Consider the following 11,241-nt stretch of genomic DNA (forward strand, 5'->3'; position numbering starts at 1 on the left):
GAAACTTCCACAAAATATGAGGCAAAATAAAGCTTTCCTCCTTTAACTTGTGGGTGCCAAGCTTTCTTTAAGAATCATACTATAATGTGGCAGTGAGGTCCCATTCCTGGTTGGTAACCCCTGCTCAGAGCTGAGCTTTAGCTGCCTCTTCAGGGGGTACATGTACTCAACTGCTACACTCTTCCCCACTCCGCATCATCTACACCCCCAGCCCTCTTCACTTTTATGATGCTAACCCACCAACCTGCAACGATGTTTTGGATAGTTTTTGCAAAGATTCTCATTCTTTCTCCCTCCCCCTTCCCTCCCCCATTCCCCTCCCTTCCTCCTCCCTCTGTGTCTCTGTCTCTATCTCTCTGTCTCTCTGTCTGTCTGTCTGTCTGTCTGTCTCTCTCTCTCTCCCCTTTCTCTCTCCCTCATTTTTTCCAAGGAAGGGCGGAATCATCAAAGTGATTGCTAAATGTGTCACTTGTTGGTTATTTTCTCCCAGATCATAATCAGACTCATGTTTCCAACAATATAAACCAGAAGGGCAGGGCAGTGGTAAATACATAACTTCTAGGGGTGCAAACAAGACCAACGTATGGGTGATATGTTTACATGTTGTACTGGTTGACGCACTGTGTGAGCTTGAGAAATTTAGAAGTTTAACTAAGAGACTTAGCAGGGAGCCTGGGTCTTTACTTTGTAAACATCCTCGTCCTGTGTAAGAGAAGGGCATGGAGATGGTGTGAGTGCTACACTGGGGCTGGGGAAGCCTGCTTACAGCCTAAGGGAGGAAAAGAGGCTTGTTCTTCCCCTTTGTGCTCTTGCTGCTTTTGCTGTCTTCTCCCTCCTTGCAGTGCTGTCCCCGTGCCATGTCAGCCTGCCTTGGAGACTGCTGTTTATGAACTGAAACCTCCACAAACTGTGAGCTAAATAAACGTTTCCCTCCCTAATTTTGGGTGTTGGGTATTTTGCCTCAGCAACGAGAGAAAAGTAACTAAGTCATGTGCATCATATGCTCACAGACTACGCTATTATTGCCTCCACAGAGATGGTCTAAGGACTTAGATAACCTAGCAATTAAAGTTAAAAAGTTAATATCAGGGCATGTTTGGAGAACAGCAGTGTGGAAATTCTTTATAACCTTTCCCTCTGCAGTTCTATATTGAGTCTTTCAGGGAATTTAGCAGGCCCTCTGTGGTCCAAAGTGGGGGATGGGGTTGGAGGTAGGGGGCAGTCAGTCAGGAAACTGCAACCAAAGGCACAGCTATGTCTGCGTCAAACCTAGAAAATCACTGCACAGCCAGATGGTGCTCTTCCTGGGCGAGCACCTTGAGAGGAAAGAAGAACTCCAGTGGCTCCATCCTCTGAGCATAAGACAGGAGACCAGTGGCCGCAGGCCTAGCGGTATTGGCAGGAACCATGTGGTATAATAATGCCCAAGAACTTTTCAAGGAAAGCCAGAAATCTTCATTTCATAAGAAATCCCCAAGTGATTAAATGCTAATAAGCAAAGCATTTCTTGAGGAATCCTGTTGCAAATAACAATAGCTTCCTATTTTTTGTGTGCTTGGCATGAGCTAAGCATAGAACACATGATCATTTCAATAACTCTCATCATACAGCCCTGACTGTTGTGGGACACTAACTCATGAAACCCTCCTAAGGACACTGTGCTGCTGCTATTCTTCTCATCCCCATTTGACAGAGAAGCAAACTGAGGCAGAGAAAGTTAAATCACATAGTAAGTGGCAGAGCTGAGATTCGAACCCAGGAGCTTCACTCACTCCACTGCCCTGTCCAGTGAATTTTCACAGTAACCTCTGAGGGAGGTCCTGTTACCACCCTCATTTCCTAGAAGAAAAGCCTGCGACCTGAGAGGGATGGCTACCTGCCTGCGGCCCTGGGGTCCATCTGGCTCTGGTGCCGGGGTCTTCCTGGGCGGACGACCTGCAAGTCCTTGCACCAGGCACAGGGGAAGCGGGGCGAGGCTTTGGAGAGGAGTGAGGGAAATCGTTTTGTAAGAACCCAAATGTCATTTTTTTCTGATAAGAAAAAGGCTACTCTAGCTGTCAGACCATAAGCTGCAACCTTTATGTTTACAAAGCAAAAAGGGCAATTAAGTGAGACAAAATAAATCTTCTCGGGCCTCTGTGGATGGGCCTGGCAGGTCTTCGGTCTGAGAGCTGATTGACAGGACATATTACATTCCGGAGCAGACTCAGCCTCTGACATTTCTTTGAAGCAACACTGAAGCGTGAAGCTGGTTTCTTAAAGGGCTCCCGTCCCTTTCTGAGCCTCAGGGACCCCAAGGTGGTAGTGGGGGAAGTGGAGGGGCACGTGCAGAGCTTGGCGGAGGCCAAGAGACAATCATCACGTGCACAGGGGTGATGACAATCAGGAGCTCCGTGGTGCTGCACAATTCGCATGCATCAAGGACCTTTCTGTGCCAGCCCTGTGCCGAAGGTATCAGCACACCCCCGTCAGCAGGCTGGGTCTCTTGTGGTTACCATCTCTCAGGTGCCAGGGCTTGTGACGAATCCCAGTGCGTCACACAGAACGGGTTCGCTAAAGACTGAGAAATCGCGATCAGCATAGGTGGACAAGGTCTCTTCTATTCTGCTTATCCCCAAAGACCTGCGCCGAGGCCCTGCGCTTGGTCAGCTATCCCATAGGGAGAATGTTTTGGGGAGAGACACACCCACACTAATTATTCTCCCCACTCACAGGATAAGTGTGGGAGCAACCCGGGCAGTGGAGAAACACAGACTGACACCGGCAGTTCATTCTGATTCTTCTAGGAAAGGTCCAGGGAGTGTCAGGCTTGTAGCACAGCGCCTCCTGCTGGGCAGAGAGCTCTGCTTCTTTGAACTCCCCGCCCAGCATCCATTGTGAACCGTGGAGTCTCAGTGACGTCGTCGAGAACTCCTGACAATCCTTTGCAGTTGACACTAGCAGCCCCTGTTTTCCACGCTATCCTGCAGAAGGAATTTAAAAAACCAAAACCTTGTTTTTCTTCTACATCCCCGTTCCTGATCGCAAGCACCGGAGCTGTGACATGCACGTGCAAGGGGGTTGGATTTGGTCCTACGGCTGAACTCATCACTTGGTCAGTGGGTGAGTGCTTCTGCTTTCGTGATGATGAGCACAGGAACTCGGGGTCAGAGAAGCCTGGGATAAACTCCCCTGTCTCTGCAGGAGGGAAGGTGGGACTCTGGGGTGACTATTCAATGTTCATGCCTTAGTCTCCTCTTCTGTAAACCAGGGATCATATAAGCACCCATGTTGTGGGGCTGTTGTGAGAGCCAAATACGATGATATACAGGAAGTCCGTTTTACAGCGGCACCCCTAGCACATAGGCTCTCAGTGCATGTCAGTTCATGATGTGCTCCTTGCAGTTGCTGTTGCTGATGGGGATAATATTGGCGATGTTGTGATGATACTGACAGCAATATTATGATGTTCTCCTGATGGCCCATACCACCTTCTCTGAGGAAGGACTTGCAACAGGGAGATGACTAACATCTGGTGCTTTGCACTTTTCTTCAAGACAGACGTCTTAGTAGCCTTGCCCATCACTAGGACAAAATAGAGTAAAACCTTGGTTTGAGAGTGTAATTTGTTCTGGAAACACGTTTATAATCGAAAGTACTTGCATATCAAAGCAAATTTCCCCATAAGAAATAATGGAAACTCGGAGGATTCATTCTACAACCCAAAAGCGTTCATATAAAAATGATCACAACACTGGAATATAGTATAAAAATAAAGAAAACAAAGAAATATAAAGAGAAACAAATGAACCTGCACCTACCTTTGAAAACCGTGGTTGGTGTGAGGGAGCCAAGAGAGAGGAGGGCTACTGTGTAGGATGACTTCCCTCACTAACAGAATCACTGCTATCTGTTAGCTCAATGGAATCTTTTTCTTTTCATGCAACTTTAACAAGGAACCTACCCAGTGACACCTGCTTCTGCCTCCTTCTGAGGATTTCATGGAAATGTGAATGTGTCATTAAACAGATTCATTGCACACACTGCTGCAGCCTTATTTGGGTGGTGCCTTTCTGCAAAACTTTGCACTATTTTCCACATTTTCCAGATCTCTATAATCTCATTTGAAGTAAGGGATTCCTCTACCTTGTTTTCCTCCTGCTCTGCAGACAAGATCTTGCCTCTCGCTGTTAGGAGTGGATCACTCACAATCCGGCAGAGCGCAAGAGAGAAAAACTACTGGCTCACTTATGATCAGGTGATGCCTGGTGTCATACACTATTCCTATTGCAAGGCATCACTTGTTTATTAAATTGAAATTCATTAGAAATGTTTGCTAATCTTGTGGAACATTGGCAGAATAAGTTGCTCCCAATCCAAGGTTTTACTGTACTCCAGACCACAATATAAAGGAGAGGTTTATTTTGGCTCACAATTACAGACCATGATTGGCTGGCTCCCTGGCAGAAATGGCTTGGCTGTGGGGCATGGCAGAAGAAAATTTCTTATCCTGCAGTGGCCAGGAAGCAGAGAGAGAGAAGGGAGGAGCCAAAGAGCCAGATACACCTTTCCAGGGCAAGCTCTCAGTGAAGCAATCCCTTCTACACACATGAGAATTTTGGGGATGTTTTACAGCTATACCATAACAACAGGCAATGAGGCCTTTTCTGGTGACCGGGGCCAGCCCCGGGAAAGATAGGGCTGGAAAACAGTTTAGCTGGGAGTGTAAACTGAGCCGAGAAGGCCCCAGGCTCCTTTGCTGGTGTCATTTCAGAGCCAGAATCATTCTGGAACAAGACTGGAATTGTCACTTCTGTGGAGCTGTTCCTCATGTTGCCACTGCTGTGGATATGCTGGGACAGCTTAATTTGATCCAGTTCATGACTTTCAAATGCCATAACTATTCATGGCTGCACCAAAATCCACCTTACCACGTTCAGGATATCCTAGTCCAGACCAAGCAATACTCCAATTCCTCCATCCTCCACACTCACAGGAGCTGGAAACAGTGCCAACATCCCATAACGCACAAGCTCAAGGACAGAAATGGGTGAGAGACAACCGAATCCTCTTCATTAGCCTTCTACAGAATCCTTCTTACTTATTAAGAACTCTGCATCTTCCCCCACTATCATTCTTGCACCTATTTATCATTATCTTATTTTTTTAGATAGAGAAGCTAGAACTCAAAGAAATTAAATGCACTGGATGAAGTCATTGTCAGCAAATGGCAGGGACATGGTAAGATGTTTTTAACTTCAAATTCCAAATGAAGAGTGATTATTATGGAGGTTAAAGTCCTGGATCTTGGGGGGGAAATGCATTTAATTCTCACCTTCCATACTCAAATTTCTGCCTCATCTGTCTTTTTCGCAAAGATGGCAAAGCCCATTCCTAGGTACTCCCTGAAAGATATTCAGTGATCTGCAGGGACAGGCATAAAAAATATGGAAACAGGTCGCTCAGTCACTAACTTGCTTATTTTCCTTAACTCCCATTCCCTCAAAAACAATCCCCAGAGGTGGATATAAGCAGGATGAAAGACTAGAATGCTCCAGGTCTGCGTTTTCCCATGGAAACACAAACAAAGAAATAGAAAGGGACTAAAATAACTTCATGGGAGATTTTGAGCCAAAGATCTATGGCTGCAACCAGTGAACTCCCAAACAAGAAAAGACCATGGTCAAAATGGTAGGAAATTTTGAAGTATTTTTATTCACACTTTTTCCATAATTTCTCCAACACATGTGGTCTAGAGAAGGGGGTTAACGTCCCTCACTTAGGCAAGAAATCATTTGAAACACTGTGTGCTGTCTGTGATCTGCCCAGCGGGTAGATCTGTCTCCCCCTGAGGGTTTCTGTCTCGCACTGGTCTTGGAGCTTAAAGAGAACAGAGGCAATGTTTGCATCTCAAGCAAGAAGCAGCAAGAGGCAGCGGTAGGCATTGTGGCACAGGGAAATTGCAAGGGAACTGCAGATCTGTAGATACCTTGGGCAAAAGATTATAGCCAGAGGAATACACTAGTGCAGTGGTGGAGAATCACTTAGAGACAGGACCTAAACTGCAGCCCAAAACCAACTTATTTATTGCAAAGTGCCAACACTGCAACTAAGCCTGAATATTGAGGTCTTAGTTTAAGTAAAACAACCCATACATTAACATATTTCACTTTAAAAGAGAAACAAAATGCGTGTCATAGGTTTACCACCACTGCACTAGAGCATCTATGGCCCCAAGTTGGAGCTTGAATGAGACTTTCTGAGAAACCAAAGCATTTAAAAGCTTACCTGGGAGAAAATAGACACATATAAATCCAGACAAAACACGTACTCAGAAAAGACACAGAAAGTGTTTAAGTCTTTACCCTGGGAAGATCTCTAGCCTCAGGGAACCACAGTAAAAGTCCTCCATGCTAGTATGCAAAGACAAGGAAATGCCACAAAGCATACAAAGAAACAGGGAAACAGCCCACTCAAAGATCAAAATAAATCCTCAGGAACAGTTTGTGAAGAAATACATGCCTCAGGCTTACTAGATAAATACGGTGAAGTAACTGGCTTAAGTGTGCTAAAAGAGCTAAAGGAAAATGTAAACAAAGAGATAAAGTAAATCAGGGAAGTTATACATAATCAAAATGAGAACATCTACAAAATGGTACAAGTCAGGGCTGGGGATTTAGCTCAGCGGCACAGTGCCTGCCTGGCAAGTGCAAGGTCGTGAGTTCAATTCCCGGTACCGGAAAAACAAAACAAAACAGAAAAGGTAGAAGTTATAAAATAGAACCAAGGAGATTTTAGCTTGAAAAATGTAACTAAATTGAAAAAATTGTTAGAGAAATTCAACAGCAGATTCAAGCAGGTGAAAGAATGGTAAATCTGAGGACACTTCACTTAAAGTTATCAAGTCTGAGAGACATGTGGGACACCATCAAGTTGTCCAATGTACACGCCATAAAAATTCCAGAAGAAGAAAAGAGAGGGAAAACGTAAGAAAGTATATCTGATAAAATTATGGCTGAAAAGTTCTCAAATTTGAGGAAAGAAATGGATTTACAGATGCAAGAAGCTTAAACGAATTCCAGCTAAGATTAAACCAAAGAAACCACAGTGAGGTACTTTGTTTGTGAATTTTTTGAAAGACAAGGACAGAATCTTGAAAGCAGAAAGAAAAAGTGACCCATCGTGTACATTAGATCTTCCCAAAGGCTGTTCAAAGATTTCTCAGCAGAAATCTTGCAAGCCAGAGGCAGTGGGGTGGTATATTTACCAACTTTATAGCCAGTGACAGGCTGTTGATACAGTGGTGGTCTCATAAAGTTATACTAGAGCTGAACAATTCCCCTAACTCAGTGACACTGTAGCTGTCATAACATCATATTACACTGCATTACTCCCATGTTTACAGTGACACTGGTATAAACTAAACATGCTGTGCTTCCAGAAACAGAAAAATATAGCAATACTGTAATGCACAATACATCATATTTGATAATGATAATGAGTAACATTGATTTATACATTTACTAGACAATAGCTTTTATCATTTTAAAATATACTCCTACTTATTTTAAGTTTACAGTAAAATAGTGTGTTATGCTATGTTGATAGCAGCTTCATATATCTTGTGTTACTGACATCTCTTTTTTGCTTTTTATTTCTAAAAAATTTAAATTAAAATACCATTATCATACCTTACAGATCTAGAGAAAACATTCCTAAAATTCATCTGGAACCAGAAAAGATTGAGAATAGCAAAAGCAGTCCTGGGCAACAAAGACAAGTCAGGTGGAATCACATTCCCTGATCTGAAACTATACTACAAAGCTACTATAATAAAATCAACCTGGTACTGGCTAAAAAATAGACCTGAGGATCAATGGAACAGACTGGAAGAAACAGCCACAACCACAAACACACTCAGCCACCTAATCTTTGACAAATGGGCCAAGCAAGCTCACTGGAAGAAAGATAGCCTCCTTAATAAATGCTGGAAAAATTGGTTCGCCACTTGCCGAAGACTGAAAATAGACCCAAGTCTATCACCGTGCACCAAACTAAAGTCAAAATGAATCACACAGAAATTATAAAGATAGTACAGAGGGTTCATATACAATTATCCCCCAGCTACCCCCTGTGGTAATGTCTTGATTGTATTATTTTTTCTTTGCTTAATTTAAATATCATGATTTGCACTATGGCCATAGAAACAATAGATTACACCACTCTCTCTATATATATAGCATAGGTGTGCAGTAGGTTATACTACCTAAGCTTGTGTAAATATACTCTTTGATGTTCACACAATGACAAAATCACCTACTGACCCATTTTTCAGAATTCCCACCATTCATTGATGCCTGACTCTATGTAAAGCACTGAGAAAGCAACTGTTAACTGAAAACATATATCTAGCAAAACTTTCCTTCAAAAGTGAAGGGGAAATTGAGACATTACATCAGACTTGCCCTACAGGAAAAGATAAAGTGAGTGATTTGACCCGAAATGAAAAACTACTTCACAGTAATTCAAAGCCATGTGAAAATATAAAAATCTAGTATATATGCTGCTGAAAAAAGCACAGACAATATAACATCTCTGCTAAAGGTAAATACAAGAACAAATTTTATTTTATTTTATTTTTTTGGTACAGGGAATCAAACTCAGGACCTGGAGCTTGCCAGGCAGGCACTTATGCCACTCAGCTATATCCCCAGCCCAAGAACAAATTTTAAAAATAGCACTACTGAAATTTTGGTTTGCAACTGCTCCACTTTTTATTTCCTACAGAAATTAAAAAACAATTGCACCAAAACCTATAATTCTATATTATGGGCTTCAAATACATACAGATGTAGTCCATAACATCAGTAGCATAAATTAGCAGGAGGAGATATATAAGTAGAGTATCATATATGACCAATTAAATGGCAATACATTTCAGATTCATTATCATAACTTTTTGCAATGTGAGATAATCTAAAGCTAGCACAACAAAAAATAATAAAAACTGGAGAAGTAAAATGTGAAATTTTTAAATAATAGAGAAAATCAACAAAACAAAGAGTTGATTCTTCAAAAGATTTTTAAAAATTGACAAATCTTTACAAGACTGACTAAGAAAAAAGAGAGAAGATGCAAATAGCTATAGTCAAAAAACAATAGAAAGGATGTTACTAATAATTCTATAGAAATAAAAAGGGTAGCCTAGGTGAAATTTACAAATTGTTAGAAATACACAATCTACAAAGACTGAATCATGAAGAAAAAGGAAATATGAACAGAACTTGTCACTAGTAAAGAGATTTAATCAGAAATTAAATACCTCCCAACAAAGAAAAGATGAAGATATGGTGTTTCACTGGTAAGTTCCATGACACATGTAAAGAAACTAACCCTACTCAAACTCTTTTTTAAAAAATGAGATCTTGTTTTATGAGACCAGCATTATCCCAATACTATAACCAGAGAAAGACATTACAAGAAAATATAAACCGATATCCCTTATATTAGTGTGACAATTCTTAACAAAACACAAGTACATGAATGAATTCAACATCATATTAAAAGGATTGTACACCATGACCAATTGGAATTTATTCCAGGAATGAAAGAACAGTTCAATACTTATGAAATAACTCTACATAATGTACCACATTAACAGGACAAAGAGGAAAACACAATTATCTCAATAAAGAAAAAGCATTTCACAAAATTCAACACATTTCGTAACAAAAACACTCAACAAAGTAGGAACAGAAGGAAACTACCTCAACATACTGAAGACTACATCTGAAAAACCCATAGCCAGCATTATCCTTCAGAGTAAAAGACACAAGCTTTATTTCAGAATACTAGATGTCTTTATCCAGAGTAATTAGGCCATAAAAATAAACAAAATATGTAAGAACTAGAAAGGACAAAGTAAAATTCTCTCTGTTCACTGACATGATATACACAGAAAACCAAAACAGCTGCTGTAAAAATCTATCAGAATTAATGAATTAATTCAGCAAAATTGTAGGATACAAAACCAGTTGTGGCCAGGCGTGGTGGCACATGCCTTAATCCCAGCACTTGGAAGGCTGGGGCAGGAGGATCGCTGTGAGTTTGAGACTAGCTGGGCTACAAGAGTGAGTTCAAGGCCAGCCTGAACTGTGTAGTGAAACCCTGTCTCAAAAAGAACAAAAAAGAAAACCAGTTGTGTTTTTCTATGCCAAGGAACAACCAGAAAGGAAAATCTTAAAATAATTTTATTTACAATGACATCAAAAAGAATAAAGTAGGAATAAACTTAATCAAGGAGGTGAAAGATTTGAACACTGAAAACTGCAAGCCATTCCTGAGGAAGATACAAATGAATGGGAAGAAGCACCCTGTGCTCACGAACTGGAAGGCTTTATATTTTTGGATGCTGAGAATACTCAAAGCAATCTAAAAATGCAAGGCAATCCCTCTCAGAATCCCAGCAACATAAATAGAAAAACTCATCCCAATTTTCATACAAAATCTCAAGGGATCCCAAGAAGCCAAAACCATCTTGAAAAGACAATGGTGGAGATGTCAAACTTTCTGGTTTAAAACTGTACTACAAGGTCTCAGTAATCAAACAGCATACTGTTCACATAAAGGCTGGTATTTAATTAACATTAGAATAGAGAAGGCAGAAAAAAACCCTCACACAAGTGATCAATTGATTTTCATCAGAGATGCCGCAACCCTTTAATGAGGGGAAAGACAGTCTATTCGACAGATTGGAAAATATGGATATCCATGGACAAAAGGATGAAGTTGGATGCTTACCTTACACTATGTACAGAAATGAGCTCAGAATGGATCCAAGATCTAAATATAAGGGCTAAAACTATAAAATGTAGGAGCTAATACGGGGAAAACATCATGATATTAAATTTGCAATGATTTTTTGAATATGATGCTAAAAATTACAGGCCACAAACAAATATAGATGAATTGACTTTATCAAACCTAAAAAGTTTTGTGCATAAAAGACACTATAAACAGGGTGAAAAAGCAACGCACTAAATAGAGAAATATTTGAATATTACATATCTAATACAAGATTAATTTCCACAATGTATTAAAGAAAACTCCTACAATTTAGCAACAGAAATATAAAGATAACAATTTAAAGAACAGGCAAAAGACATGAACAGATATTCTCTAAAGAAAATATATGAATAAGTACATGAAACTGTGCTCAACATCACTGCCTTAATTACTTTTCTTGTTCCTGAGACAAAAACC

The 11,241-nt window shown here is 40.8% G+C and overlaps 1 long non-coding RNA gene across 1 annotated transcript; it reads left to right on the forward strand.

Moving 5' to 3' along the window:
* The first annotated feature begins 2,117 nt into the window (after window positions 1-2,117).
* LOC102005387 lies at window positions 2,118-7,716 on the forward strand. Its single transcript, XR_001231263.1, has 3 exons — window positions 2,118-3,102; window positions 5,150-5,220; window positions 7,678-7,716. It is a non-coding gene; the product is annotated as an uncharacterized LOC102005387 (long non-coding RNA).
* The last annotated feature ends 3,525 nt before the right edge of the window (window positions 7,717-11,241 follow it).

This window comes from Chinchilla lanigera, unplaced genomic scaffold (genome assembly GCF_000276665.1).
Source record: "Chinchilla lanigera isolate Chin_1 unplaced genomic scaffold, ChiLan1.0 scaffold00092, whole genome shotgun sequence".
NCBI lineage: Eukaryota > Metazoa > Chordata > Mammalia > Rodentia > Chinchillidae > Chinchilla > Chinchilla lanigera.